The following is a 16,199-nucleotide window of genomic DNA, read 5'->3' on the forward strand; positions in this document are numbered from 1 at the left end:
GACTTGGTCCGGTCCTGCACTCGGGCAAGAAAGACTAAGAGCCTTGAGATGAACGACCGCTCCTTAGGAATTGTTCTCATAGTGAAATTGAGCATCCCTATCAAGGACTGCAGCTGTCTTTTAGTACATTCCTGTGACCGGGTAAACTCCTGAATGACCAACATAACACAAGCTAATTTGTCAGAAGGCAGGCTAGGCTGCATGGCGTGCGTATCCAGGACGATGCCTGAGAAACTTATGAAATGTGTTGGGCCTTCCACTATGTTCATTGAGATTGTTGAAGACCTCTCTTAGCTTGTCTAGATCTACCAGGGGGGTATGTCTAGGTGTTCGATAAGCAGAAAATCGTCCGGATAATGGATAACCCTGTGACACTGGGCCTGGTGTGACAGGTTCAAGTGAGGGATTGGGCGCAACCGTCAGCTTTGTGAGCGAAGTGGCGACAAAAGAGTTCCATGACTGTGAGGCTCCAGTCAGAGCTTATCTGGAACAGGGCAAGTCTCGCTGCTGCTTTGGCTGAAAATGACCGATGGTCCTAGACGGCAAACCTCCATATTTGTAAGCAAGATCTGTCACTGCATGAAGGTATAAGTCCCGCTCCTCCCTCCTGCTGAGGGTGGCTGAACAAAGTACATCTCTGAACATCCCGAAGGCCAGGGCGAACTCAGTGGCTGACAGCTTACAACTGAGGCTGGGGTCTCTCGACTTGACAACCACTGAGACATCCCCCCAAGCGTATGATTTGTTGTCAGCTAAGTCATGGACTGAGATGAGCAGGGATGCCAATTGACGTCTTTGCCCTCCAATATATCCTCCCTGATGCTGGTCGGGACAAGATGAATGGGGAGGACGATAGGTGCAGAGCCTGGTGTACCTGCAGAAGGAGAAGCTGTCATCGGGACCATGACCAGGTCCGGGAGGGCCATGGATGGGCGAACTTTCAAAGGTGTGACTCTGGTCTGGACGTCCGAACTGTTGCAACTAAGGGGGAGACCAAAGAGTGCAGCTGGGCCCCGTGGATGGATTGTAGGGATGCCTGTTGGGCCCAGCTGCAGCTGGAGGCGGGAAGAGGAGCCTGAAAAGCTTTGCCTTCCTGGCCGTTAGCAGGAAAGGGAATATCCCTGCGACTCAGCTATGAGTTTGGGGATGTTCCGTCCCCTGAGGGACTGCAGGCAGCTGCGCTCTGAGCCACTTGGGAGGGTAACAGAGTAGCGGGTGTGAAGTCCTTGCTGCCAGAAGACATAAAGGGGGGCTGGGTGCTCATATTTAAGAGGAGTCATAGCCAAAGGATAGAGAGCGGAGTGGTAAAGAGAAAACTCAGAGAGGAGGAAAAAGGAAGAAGTACAGAAAAAGGAATGATAGGCATAGACAGGAGCTGACAGAGTTCTGTTGTGCAGAACTTATGTTGAGTGGAAATTTAGAAAACTCAGAAGAGTACGTGGCGACCGAGGTGGGCCAGGAGGTGACTGGCCAGATAACCGATAGCTCGGGTGCCTGTCTGTGGCAAGCACAAACCTGAAGACCAGAACCCCAGGGCGTACTGGGGTGAGAAGTAGAAGTCTGGTACGGCCTACGTAAGAATGTTGCGGCCTGTAGGGGGTGACGTGTGCTCGGCCTGCTAACACTTGCACTGCCAGCAAGTCTACTGTTAAGCGACCTTGTCTGCGAGGTGAAGGGTCGCCCTTCAAAAACAGAGTGTCATGTATAGACATATGTGACAGAACTAACGCCTGGAGATCACGTCCAATGATGTATGTGAAGTAACGGTATAGTGAAAGGGTGCTGCAGAATGATGTGATAGAAAAGCCCATGAACTAGGCCCTGACTGACGCTCTAGTAGCGAGGTCCTGGTTATGATCGAAACTCGGTCGACCGGGAACACCTGCAGTAGGAGTGACATGAGTGCAACAAGATTTCTTTACTCTTTGTTTTTTTTTTTTTTCTTTTTTTCTTTTTTTTTCTTTTTTTTTTTTTTTTTTATGTGTCCCCCTTGTATGCGACTGGCCATGGTGAAGATGCAAACATATTTTTTTTTTTTTTTTGTGTTTTTTTTTTTTTTTTTACCTGGGAAATAACGTCCAACCTGGTACAGGATGGAATCTGAACTCGACTGACCTGAGGGAGAAAAGATAGACGAAAACGATGAGTGGCTCGTATGAATGTCACTGGAGACGAGTGACCGATTAAGTGCCACTAAAAAATGAAGTGGGCTGTATGAGCACCACTGAGTGTGCTTGCAGGGATTGCAAGGAGTATATGTTGAGATGCATGTTTGCAGCGATTGCAAATGGGTATATGCTGAGATGCGTGTTTGCAGCGATTGCAAATGGGTATATGCTGAGATGCGTGTTTTTGAAGCGATTGCAAATGGGTATATGCTGAGATGCGTGTTTCTGCAGCGATTGCAAGGAGTATATACTGAGATGCGTGTTTTGCAGTGATTGCAAAAATGGGTAAATGCTGAGATGCGTGTTTTGTAGCGATTGCAAGTGGGTAAACACTAAGATGCGTGTATTTGCAGCAATTGCAAGGAGTTTATACTAAGATGCATGTTTTGCAGTGATTGTATATGGGTAAATGGTAAGATGCGTGTATTTGTAGCAATTGCAAGGAATTTGTACTGAGATGCATATTTTACAGAGATTGCAAAATGGGTATATGCCGAGATGCGTGTTTTTTGCAGCAAATGCAAGGAGTTATGATGAGATGTGTGTTTTGCAGCGATTGCAAGGAGTTATGATGAGATGCGTGTCTTGCAGCGATTGCAAAATGGGTATATGCTGAGATGCGTGTATTTGCAGCGATTGCAAGGAGTTTGTACTGAGATGCATGTTTTGCAGAGATTGCAAAATGGGTATATGCTGAGATGCGTGTTTTTTGCAGCGATTGTAAGGAGTTTATACTGAGATGCATGTTGCAGCAATTGCAAAAATGGGTAAATGTTGAGATGCGTGATCTTGCAATGATTGCAAGGAGATTATACTGAGATGCATGTTTTTTGCAGCGATTGCAAATGGGTAAATGTTGAGATGCGTGATCTTGCAATGATTGCAAGGAGTTTATACTGAGATGCATGTTGCAGCGATTGCAAATGGGTATATGCTGATATGCGTGTTTTGCAGCGATTGTAAGGAGTTATGATGAGATGCATAGCTTGCAGCGATTGCAAGAAAGGTCACCTACTGATAGGCGAAAAAGAAAAGGATAGCAGAAATTGTATATGTAGGAAGGAACTGCGAAGTGGCATACGTAACGAATCGTAGATTTGTTATAGGGACTGTTACGTATTGGTGTGTGGGATACTCGTGACGCGAACCGTTGTGCCGCTTGTGCGACTAGGTTCGGAGTGGACTGTGATGCATGTAGCTGCTGAGGTGATGTGAATCGGACAAAAAATAAATAATGAATCGTAGGGTATGGTAAGAACCACTACAAATTGGTGTGCAGGATAAGACCGATGCAAACCGTTGTGCCGCCGAAGCGACTAGGCTTGAATCCAACTGTGATTCGTATGACATGAAAGCAATACAAAACAGTCAGTAGAAAATTACATAAACAATGAACCATTTGTGGGGTACAACAGGGACTAATAAGAATCAGTGAGCGGGATGCATCCGATGCGAACCATTGTGCTGCCGATGCGACTAGGTTCGAATCGGATTGTAGCAGGTATGCAATATGAATCGGTTGTAAAGAGATGGCACTGATACAAATCGGTTGTAAGATGTATGAAGTGCATCCAATACAAATCAGTTGCAGCTTGTATACCACACCTTACTTCTAAAACCGAACACATACCAACCACCCACCCCCCCAGGCTAATCAAAGTGCAGACAAGGCCCCATGTGGGTCTAATTACCACCTCAATCAGACACAGAACCCATGCAAATAATACATGCTGATCTCCAAATGGATGAGACGGCAACCCCATAGACAGTGAATCCTATGAGAAAATGAAGCCTGTATCGAGTGATATCAGAGAACAACCGACAATGGCTCAGAGGCTTGGATCTACAAACAAATCGTATGTTTGTGGATAGGATGACAAGCAAGGCAGAGCGAGCCTGCAAATCTAAGTTTGCAGGTATAGGAAACATATCCAATGGTAACATTGCATATGAACAAAAAAGTTTGAACCCTACCTGCAACAGCAAGCGAGAACCGCTGACGAAGACGCCGCAACCCACTTGTAATCGAACGCACAGACTTATGAACACAAGGTAAGCTGGGAAGAGTCAGCACAGTGACATGTAGTATCGTGCACTGAAACTGACAAAGAGGAAGGGGAAGTGGTCAGCTTAAATACCCTCCGGGCTTCTCCCATAAATTCAGGCCAGCACACTGGCCTTCTAACTTACCATAACCCTGGATCCCATCACTTCACCAGCTGTAGTAGTAAATAGAGACTCACGCAGAATAGCAATTAACCACTCAGAAAGTTTACCAAAGTGGATATTAAACACGATGAACAATGTGACAAATCAGAAACAATAAATGACAGTAGATAACAGTTAGTGTATATGTGAAACGGTAAGTTCAATAATCACAGTAGGGAGTATATGCAGACAGGTGTATAATGGGACAGGCGTTCAATATGCTCCAATTCCTATATTAAAAACCTTCCCAACGAAACCCCAATACACACACACCAAACTGTTATAATATAATGGTACTTACATCCAACAGTACAATGCAATATTTAACTTGCACTCAAAGGCCCCCTCTAGGTGGTAATTCAATGTTCAAACTATAAAATAGAGCTGTGATACTTTGCAGAAGCTGATGAAAGTTACTTTTCTCCAAGTATCTTCAGCTAGCCTGTATTTTAAACTGCAGTATTTGTAATGCAACAGGGAAACAAAGAGAAAGCAAACTGTGAAATAAATAATGTGTTGATAACTGTTTGACTGAAGAAATAGGGCACTTGTAACACTTCCTCCTTATCTATGAGTGTAATACAGTACTGACTTTATAGCACAGGGAATAACAGACTCTAGAGTTCAGCTGTATGTGGCCTGTGAATAAGTAGTATTGCTTCTGTGGGACTACAAGTCTCACCAGCAGTCTGTAAATAACTCTCTCATCAATTAGTGCACTTTACTGAAATGGGCAGGTGCCCTCTCACCACAATAGACCCAGATGCTGTGAGGCTCCGTTCAGTCTCCCCTATTGATGTCTCAGTCTGATAGAAGATGGCGGCGCCGTGCTGTGCCACTCCTCCGGATGGCTGGGATGCAAGAAACTTACAGGTGTCCTGGCACTATACACCAATTCGCTTGCTAAGCTGGCCGGGCTGTATTCTTAAGTCCCTCAGAGGCTGGCAATCTTGCCCCGTGCCGTGGAGGCCACTAGAGGGAGCCAAACCCTTACATAAGAAACAACACATTACTGAACATGATAACTTTTGGTAGCAAACCCCTGTGCTACAACAGTATATCACAAATCCAGTGAAACAAATCCAACAAATTGGCACAGTCCACAGAATGTCCTGCAATTTAGGCTGATCTGATTGTGAATTGATTGCAGCTGGAAGACAGGTGGGGCTAGAGAGTATTAGAAGTAGAGTTCTATGCAAGGTGTATACTACAAGGCTCAGGTTCACCAGTGGCAGAGTAAACAGAGCCACAGCCGACAGACAGAAAGACCCAAGTTCAAGCACATGACAGTCAGCTAGGCAACCATACATGCACACACCCTTGTCTGGCAGATATGAAAACTTCAACACATTGACACTAGTCCACATACAATCAACAACCACACATTGCAATTTCATGCATATTAACAGGACATGTATGAACAAGCATACAGGCACTAGTAATATGATGCAAAAATCATTATGAGTATGAATTCTTACCTTAGTGTATAGAAGGCCACTTATACAATTTGTACATTTAATATCCCTACCTGGGCAGTACATAAAAAATAGAAGTAAAAATTATAAAAAAAAACAAAGAAGACAAAGACATACAGAAATTTGGCTATATACTATGGAACAAAGATGGGAGAAAAAAAAAAACAATAAACATTACTGTCTCAGCAGTAGTTTTTGTCCTGTGGGCAGAACGTTGGAAATTTAGTAAATTTGAAAACACTTTCTAAATATGCTCATTTTTCGTGCTACTAATTTATTAGAGAGAAGATGTGGGACAAAACTATCTCCTTAGGCTAATTACCTTTGCAGGTGTAACATAACCTTCTGAAGTGACTGTGGGTTATTTGGACCAGCCAGTTCCGATGACTGGGTTGGGGTTAGGATTTTCAACACCAGTGAATCATCCCAATCACAGCAAGTGCAGACACAACATGGCTGCTGTGAACATAATCTATTGAATTATTTTGTTGATCCCTAGGGTGTTCCTTATCTACAGCAACAGGCCCTAAAGGCATGAACTGTCTTTTTCTAATTCTAAATTGTGAACATTTTGTCTAAACTATTGATCAATAAGGAAAATACCATCTGCATTAAGAAAGTATCAGCTCACTTCTATGTTTTGATGTCACACCAGCTACAATTTTCAGAGCCACAACTCTACCAACCCTCAGGAAAGGCACAGGAAGCTATCAGCTAACAATATTTCTGGCAGAATTAATGAGTATATATGAAACGGGCAATTAGGAAACACAAATAATAAAAGGCTTTCAATGGTATATTTACCAGAACAAAAGGAGCTAAATAAGAGAAATTCATAGTTAGAGTTAATATACCCTTAAATATCATAATAACATGATCAGACTTCATAGCCACACAAAACACAAAAAGGTTGGTGGAGAGGCTGAAAATTGACCCACTCTAGCAATGCACCTAGATCTAACTAGCAGAGGCAACAAGCTATCATTTTTACTCTGCTAGTAGATTGGTTGTAGGTGCTCAAAGCCAGAATATACATATACGATACACTATTCCACATGCAATGCAATAACTGCTCAGGAAAACTAACAATGAGAACCCGGATCTATTGCACTGGTAGGCAGGGTACCTGTCGGGAAATCTCATAATATAATCTGTTACTGCTTATTATCAGCATGGTGTGTGGGTGGGCAGCCTTGCACCTTAGGACATGGCCTATGTTGGCTTTTTTTTTCCAGCCATAATTACGAAGTTGTACCTCTTTTTGGGATTTAAGCGATGTTATTAACCATGCTGCTGAACTCATGTATCATGATTTCTTGATGTTCTGTTTGGCTTTTATCGAATAAAGCTAAATTTTCTCTGAAGCTTGTAGTGCGGTTGCCCTTCCTTCATATTTTGCTTGTTATGCCCAGACCACGGACTGGACCAGCACCTGTCCTTCTGAGAGGGAATCATAAAATCACCACTCCATCACCTGGAGTGGTGATGCTCTCTCATTACTGCTTGCTTGAATTCCATGTTCAGATACTTGTTCAAACCATGCTGCTGTCCTCCTGTATCGTGATTTCTTGATGTCCTGTTTGGATTTTATCAAACAAAGCTAATTTTTCTCTGAAGCTTGGAGTGTGGTCACTCTTCCTTCCTACTTTGCGTTTTTTAGGCGAATAGGAAATTGAACTGAACACTGTATAGACCAGCATAACTTTGAAATAGTGCTCAGTTATTTAAGCTGCCCTGTCATTATATTGCCTGCATTAATAAAATACTGTACATTTTTAGAAAGTGGTAAATATGGCAGCCAAACAAATTGTGTTTTTGTAAAGCGAAACTGTCAATTAGAAGGATACGTTTATGGTAGAATAATATATTATACATACTCCATTTTGTTTTTGTACACAAAAAAGGATATTAAAAATTGTGCACTACAATGAGTTCAAAATGTTTAAAGGGTAACTCCACTTTCATGGAAAAAAATAGCTAATAAAGAAAAAAATAATATAGAGTATACAATTGCGACACAAGTCATATTGTAATTGAATGTTATTAAAAATTACCTTTCCTTTTCAATCTGCAGCCACTGTAATTTTATGAAAATGCAATGCAATATGGCTACCTGCAGGTGTTCTGTACACAGAATGTGTACAGAACGTCCCCGGGAAACATAATTTCCTGCTTGTGTGATTGGCTCACTGATTTTCAGAGAAGTCTGCACTAAGATATAAATCAGATTTCAGGCATCCCCTGCAACAAAAATGACATTTTTGGTGAGATACTTCCAATAGGAACACATCTAAAGGGATGCAGGCCCTGCTGATTAGTGCTGTGCAGGTGCACAGCTGATTGATAGTTATGAAACCACTCCCATTAGGCTCACTCAGCACAGGGGCATAAAGGAACAAGCAGTGATTTTTTTCAGAATAACAAAAAGTAGGAATCTAAAACAAAGTTTGTTAAAATTCTTGCAATGTACATATAGCACCCAGAGGGGAATGTTTTTTCTCAACAAAAGTGGAGCTAAGCTTTAAGTTTTAGATCTGAAAATAGAAAGGAAAATCATGCAGCTCTGTAATATTGTATGTCGCAACAAAAGTAGATATTATGTAATAGCCAAGTACCGCCAACGCTGACCTTGTCTTTGCTGCAACCTTGATTGACTAACCACCTGGCAAAGAGCTACTGTGACCTTGTGATTACTCACGTAACTCATTTATCTAATGTATTAGGGCTAATACACTTCTGTTTTCATGTTTCAATTCCTAATAAAACAAAACAAAACAAAACACAAAACAAACATTTTAAAGAGACTTTGACACACAATAAAGTGTCTGGATAAACAGCAGTTCACTAACTGAATCAATAAACCTATTTTTGATGTTCTTCACTATCTGAATATTTATATAGGTATAGTGATTTTGAAAAATTAAGTGAAGTGTTTAGAGTTGTTTGCTATGAAGTTAAAGGTTTCAGTAAGGGTCCTTTCACACAGACGGCCTGTCCGGCTCACTCCACTTTGCTCAGTGGGGGATCGATCCGCTGATCACCGCTGAGCAGGCAGATGACAGGTCCGTCTCCACTTACTGTGCTGAGATGGACCTGTCAGAGCCCCGCTCTCCTCTTTAGGGAGATCCGTTTTCATCCGATCAAATCTGATCCCATCAGCGAGATGGATGGAAAATAGGGTCACTGGATAGCAGCTGGTGTTAGCGGACATGTGACCACTGACATCCACCGCTCCATAGGAGTGAAAGGAGCATCTGATCAGGTCCGCCTGAAAAACTGACAGGTGGACCTGACCAGACCATCTGTGTAAAAGGGGCCTAAAAGCTTATTCACATTGGAATGTGGTGCAGGAAACCAGCATTCCGTGTATGTTTACAGAACTATGTTCAAAACATGCTGAGTGTGCGATCAGCTGCAAGTGTCAATGCAGTCCTAATGTCACCCCAAATGCAGATCACAAATGCAGTGCATTTGCCTGTACTGGATCACGTGGCACTGGAGTGCATTTTTAATTACTTACCCGGAAGTTTTTACCCACTTCCTGACCAGGCCATTTTTTGCGATACGGCACTGCGTCGCTTTAACTGACAATTGCGCAATCGTGTGACGCTGTACCCAAATAAAATTGATGTAATTTTTTCCCACAAATAGAGCTTTCTTTTGGTGATATTTGATCACCTCTACGGTTTTAATTTTCTGCACTATAAACAAAAAAAGACTGACAATTTTGAAAAAAATTAAAAAACTATTTATAACTATTTATAATACATATCCAAAAAAAAGTAAAAAAACAAAATTCTTCATCAATTTAGGCCAATATATATTCTGCTACATATTTTTGGTAAAAAAATCCCAATAAGCATGTATTGATTGGTTTGCGCAAAAGCTATAGTGGATTGATTTAGGGACTTTTAATTTTTTATTGTTTTTACTGGTGTAATGAAAATTTGTAAGTTCTGTATATAATTGTATTGTATTTTGTATGTATTGCACACTGCCCTCACTGTGCACACAGCACTAATAATGTTTTCAGTAAATGTTTACATTCTTTCGAGTCCTGATTAGAATTAGCCTGCCTATGTAACGCCATTATGTTACCATAAATGTACAATTGTAATATTAATGTGATACCTACGTAATCATGTGCATAAAAACCTTCAATTGCGTCATAATAAAGCAGAACAGTTATTTGGAAAGATGCTGAGCGTATCTTTTGTGTCTGTTCCCTACTGCAGTAGTTATTATTCATTTGGAACCACTAATCAATATGAGGATAGGAGTTGCCTATCATCAATTTAACCAAGTCAGCATGGCGAGCTTTGCCTTAGGAGAGGATTCCAGGTGACCCTGAGTATCCGAAACGAGGAGCTTGAGACGATCCGGGAATTTCTGATAATCAGCCGGCTGAGGTAAGCCTTTTGCTTACATTTGAGTTATCAGACTTCCTTGATCGGTAAGGCATTTTCGGACAAAGGGTACCTATTTTACTCCCCTTAACCTCCCTGGCGGTATGATTCTTTCGGATTTTAGGTGCTGAAAGCGGTACAATTATTTTGCATGGAAATTTGGCGTTTTATATTGTAGGTCTGTAAATCTTAACAATAACGCACTTAAATCTATCCAAACCAGAGTCTAGTAGATATCCCGGGTATGATAAAGTTTGAAACACAAAAACATAAATTCTAATATAATAAATAAAAATAAATAATTAAAAAAAATAAAAATAAATAGTAATAAAATAAATTTCCCCACGATTCACTATCGCTCAATTCTGCAAGTGTTCTAATTTACTATCGCTGTTTTCTAGCTGGTCTAAAGCCACTTTTGATGTAAAGGGACACTTTTTGGTTGCTATGGACAATCTCCAGTTTCCAGGCAGAAAGAACAGTGTATATCATGTAAAACTGCACGCAGGGCATGGGCCAAAGCACTGGGGACAAAAGGGATGTGAAATCATTTCATACAGTACTGTAATCTGTAAGATTACAGTACTGTATGTGTTATGATTTTTACATTATTTTGAATTTGCCGCCAGGCTCCGCCCCCGTGCGTCGCGACGCTCGCAGGGAACGGAGCCTGGCACAGAGAGGCTTCGGAGGAGGAAACAGCCCGCGGACACTGCGGGGGACATCGCAGGATCCCGGGGACAAGGTAAGTAAGGAGGCACCAGGATCCTGCAATGTAATCCCGAGTGTGGCTCGAGGTTACCGCTAATGGTGCTGAATTTTAACCCCAAGCCACACTCGGGAAAACCGCCAGGGAGGTTAATCGAACTGTATTGATTGGTGGTTATATGTTATGTTGTCCCTGTCTATTGTCCATCGGAGTGTTATAGATAAGAAAGGGAAGAATAGTGCTGTTCACAGGTATATGTAGTACATCTGCTAGATAAAGTAGTTTAGAGGCAAGAGGGTATAGGCATATGTAGAGAAGACTGGCCAGTCATTATGGGCATTGAATTAAGTAAGGGAATGAAGGGTAAGAGACCCTCAAAAATGCCCAGCGCAAGAGGAGCGCTATATATGAACCTAAGGTGCGGTTCCGCCTATACTGAGCCCCTAGATTAATGGTTAAAGTGGACAGGGATCCACAATGGGTAACTGGGTTACCAAGGTCCACAGGGACTAAGAATCATGCAGAGTAAACAGCTAGAGAAACAGCTATCTATGTGAGCAGGATGGATCAAGGGTGACATTAACACTAGACAGAAAGGGACATTTTCATGTTAAGTTGTGGGATGAATTTGGAGTCAGGCACTACCACTAGTAAGTCAAGAAACAGAGAAATTAGTTTAACAATTATATAGATATATTGAAACTGGTTTAGACAACCTTTGGTTGGAAATGAAATCCAGGTTATTGGGGAAATTTGTAAAAATGGGATTAGTTTAGATTAAGATAACAATTTTGTAATTTTACATTTATACAATAAGCCCTTATTGAGAGAAAAAAAGATTAAGATGAGGTTGTTATTTGGAATACAGCTGCCATAATATTTAACAAAGCCAAGATGGATGGGATACATAAGAAGTTTTTCTACAAAAATGATATTGTAAGGTTTTTGATGATAACTTGATGTGCGGTCCATGATGTAAGAGTAATAATAAATAAAATTTAAATATAACAGACCCATCACATCAAGTCCACACACCCTGTTAGGATAGATGCCACCTGCAGCCAGTTGTTTTATAGTTTTTGATGCTTTCTGGTCCATCATACAGATTGGTCCTTTTGTTTTTATTTATTTTTATTTTTGAAATCCAAAGCAGAATATGTGGATTGTGAAATGATGTGCCCCTTTTTCTTGTAAGTACTGTGGTATAAACAGAAGAATAGTTTTGGATTTATGGACATCTCTCCATGACCGCAGGGTATTGTTATCATTTATTATATTATTGCCAGGAAAAAGTTGTCTTTTGAAACATGAAACTGGAATTCTTACACAAACAGTGTGATAGAAAACAAGCCATTGTAATATATTTATGCAAGCTGGACCCAGTAATGAAGGGTTCATCCCGATATATATGAGTTGCAGCTTTTATGCAAAGGTGCTATTAGACAAAGTTAGATATTGTTTTGGTCAAACATTTAATTTTTAATGGTCCGACATTCTGTGCAGCAAATATACAGCTAACTAAATGTTTGTCTAACGAAAGGTTTAAAATATGAGTTTGTTTATGTACAAATCTAACAATGAAAAACGCGTACATTTATTCAAAAGAAAGGAAAAGACACATGTGTTAAATTGATGGTGTAGGAATCAGCTGCTGTGAGCCCAGTGCGGGACACACTCCCTGAAGACCCAGATATTACATTTTTTATAGATTTGAATATGCAGTTTATCACCCAGAAGGATACTCTGTATTCAAAGTCATTGGATCCTTTTTCCCCAGCTCAAGAAGCAGAGCTTCATGTTTTAGCAAAGCCTGTGAGCTATAAAAAGAATGTATATTTATATAGATAGTCGAGATATAGAGAGCTTTTGGTTCCATTTAAAGGGCCAGAAGTTTGTTTTTACTTCGGCAGGTAAACCAACCAAGCATGCCAAGTTAATTTGATTGGCTGTTTTCAGCCTTCCATGTTCTTGCTGAGGTAGCCATATTAACTTTCACACATGGAAGCAGACCAGGTGACTAAGGATGCTGCATAACAGCCCCGGACACTTGATGGGTCTGTGCAACTCACAGATTCCACCCTAGTTCTGGCCCAGTATAGCTGGGATTAATAATTCAACTTTAAGGACCCCAGAACGAGAAGAACAAGTGGTCCACAGGGAGCAACTTCTTATGAAACAGGACTTTGGAAAAGGTGATCATTTATGTCTGCCAGCCACTCTTTTCCCTCCAGCTTGACACATGGACCGTGTCATCAGTCACAAGCAGTTATGGCTGCCTTAGTAAATGAGCATGGGATAGAGCCAGGGTTCACCACAGTTGTTTTACTAACATACCACTTCTTGTTTTACCTGTTACCAAAGGTGTTACCAAAAGCTGAACATACCTTCCAGAGATTACAAAAAAGATATATCCAGATGCCCAAGTCAGGATCTGACAAGTATGCATTTTGTCTGTATGGACATGTTTTTTGGATGTCCAGTGGCAAATGCTACTGCAAAGGCCACAGTAAAAAGTGTTATCAGAAGTAGTTTGTAAGTACAGAGTGCCACAAAGTACAGAGAGTAACAGAGGAAATCATTTTTATAGGAGAGTCCTTACTAGAAGTTTTGAGGTTTTATTTTTACACCCCCTACTGTCTACAGTGTAGCGGACAAAGTAGAGTAAGAAACTAGAAAACTTTTGCCTGAATGTTTTCTTATATTTTATCAAGCTCCTAAGAGGGGTGTTGGACTCTCTCCCTATGGGATTTGGTTTGGGAGTGTGTTATTCACATGCTTATATTTTTTTCTCAGCAGCTGAAGTCCTCCATTCGGATCTCCTGGAGAATGTTGATGATCTTTTAAGGTTTTTTACAAACTCATTTATGTGTTTTCTCCCCAATTCCAGATCCTAAAAGTTTGGAAGGATCTAAAACTAAAGCCAGGTGACTTTTGGATTGTTAAGAGACATTTATATATAAGGAAATGTTTGGAGACTCAATACAGCATCTAGTTCATGTACAGTTTTTGCAAAACTTGAAGGAAAAGTCACCTGGATCCACACCAGACACTGCAAAAATGACTTAATTAAAGAAATCTATGTGTTTGATTTGTTTCCCTCTTGTCATCACAGTCTAGGGTACTTTTTGATTCAATTACTTTAATTGTAAGGGATATATATATTTGAAAAATAGTTTAGCCATGTTGAAGTCATATTTGTCTTTTGTATGTCTTCCATTTTATGTAGAATTGTCTGTGTTTACATATGCTGATAAGTCAGCATGTCCACAATTCAGCTAGAAGGCCATTCTGGCCACAGGAGTGTACAGCCAGTACTCTGTAAATATGTCTTATCAATCATTTGTTTTTCACAATGAAAAGTCATTTTGTAGTGAAAAAGTTCCTCAGCTATTATTTTCTCCACAATGGAGTTTTTTGCCTCTTTGGCCAGAACTACCTCCACCTAAGCGTGTGGAGGTTCCAGGTTAAAGGTGATAGCAGGTATGGTTAGTGATCAAAATATTGATCAAAAGAGGGGAGACTGTAATGGAAATTTGTAAGTTCTGTATATAATTGTATTGTATTTTGTATGTATTGCACACTGCCCTCACTGTGCACACAGCACTAATAATGTTTTCAGTAAATGTTTACATTCTTTCGAGTCCTGATTAGAATTAGCCTGCCTATGTAACGCCCCTTGTTACCATAAATGTACAATTGTAATATTAATGTGATACCTACGTAATCATGTGCATAAAAATCTTCAATTGCGTCATAATAAAGCAAAACAGTTATTTGGAAAGATGCTGAGCGTATCTTTTGTGTCTATTCCCTACTGCAGTAGTTATTATTAATTTGGAACCACTAATCAATATGAGGATAGGAGTTGCCTATCATCAATTTAACCAAGTCACTGGCAATGGCGGCGATCTGTTTTTTTAGCAGGGCTGTGGACACTTTTTGCGCACCAGTAAAACCAATACAGAACGGTGCTAAAAAAATGCACTGATCCCTGTATAAATTACACTGACAGGGAAGGGGTTTAGGGGTGATCAAAGGGTTAAATGTGTTCCCTGGGAGGTGTTTCTAACTGTGGGGGGGTGAATTCACTGGAGGAAAAGAGAGATCGTGATTCAACTTAGCTGACACACAATCTCTCTCTTTTCCTCCCTGACAGAGCAGCGGTGTGTTTTGTTTACATCGGCTCACCACTGCTCCGTCTCTGCTGTGAATGATCTGCGGTTCGCGGTGGCCATCGCGGCCGCCGGACCCACTGATTTGCTCTCACTGTGTCCAATCACAAAGGGAGCAGCGTGCCGGTAGGGCAAACTGCATACACAAAATCACGCACCCAAGCCTCCCTGTCGCAGTAAATGTACGTGGGGCGGTCTGGAAGCGGTTAAAAAGTAGTGCATGCACTTCTTTTGGTGTGAACCTGTGCAATTTCAGCTGAAAGGATGAAAATCATACTGCACAGGAACTCGGACCACAGTCCTGTGCGATTCAGGTGTGAACCAGCTCTAAAGGGTCCAAACCTTTACCTTTCCTCTACATATTGCTTAATTGCTTTAAGAATGTAAACTAGAAATGTGAACTCAGTCTTCTTTATGGCTACAGGTACTCACTTTGAAGACTAAACCATCATGATGTAGAACTTTCCTGAATCCTACTAGCTGCATGTCTATAACCTCTGTCTGGTGCACAGTACAAACACAATATTAAATCACTTGTAGCAGGCCCTTATTTGAAAACGAACCCCAAAAGCCTTTGCAAAATCTAGAAATCAGTCATTTATTCCAAGAAAAGGCTTTTGGCTTTTAAAATTAAAAAATGTATTATCACTAGGTCTCCATTTGAACAGGACCACCAACAGAAATTGGAAAATGATGAAACTAGCATTACAGTGTTATTTATTCCCACAAAAAAATCCAACAAAAAATTGTATTGCCTATTTTCCCAGTATTCATTTATTTGCGCTCCAGCCCCAGTTTGAATAGGACCACCAACACCCATTTGTTCCTTTTGAAATCCACATTACTTTATTCCCCGAAAAATCACCCAAAATATTGTAGTGCATTTGAACGACCAGATGATTTAATTATGGAAGCAAGCATGGCTGAGCTGACTATTGAACACATGCGTGGAAGCCCAGGACTGTTTTTGTTTGGTGATGCCCAATATTTGAGTCCCAAGGGGACTGACTATCTCTCAGTGGATGTTTAAATAATATGGGGACACCTGCAGTGCACATAAG

This window comes from Aquarana catesbeiana, linkage group LG04, assembly GCF_042186555.1.
Source record: "Aquarana catesbeiana isolate 2022-GZ linkage group LG04, ASM4218655v1, whole genome shotgun sequence".
Classification (NCBI taxonomy): Eukaryota; Metazoa; Chordata; class Amphibia; order Anura; family Ranidae; genus Aquarana; species Aquarana catesbeiana.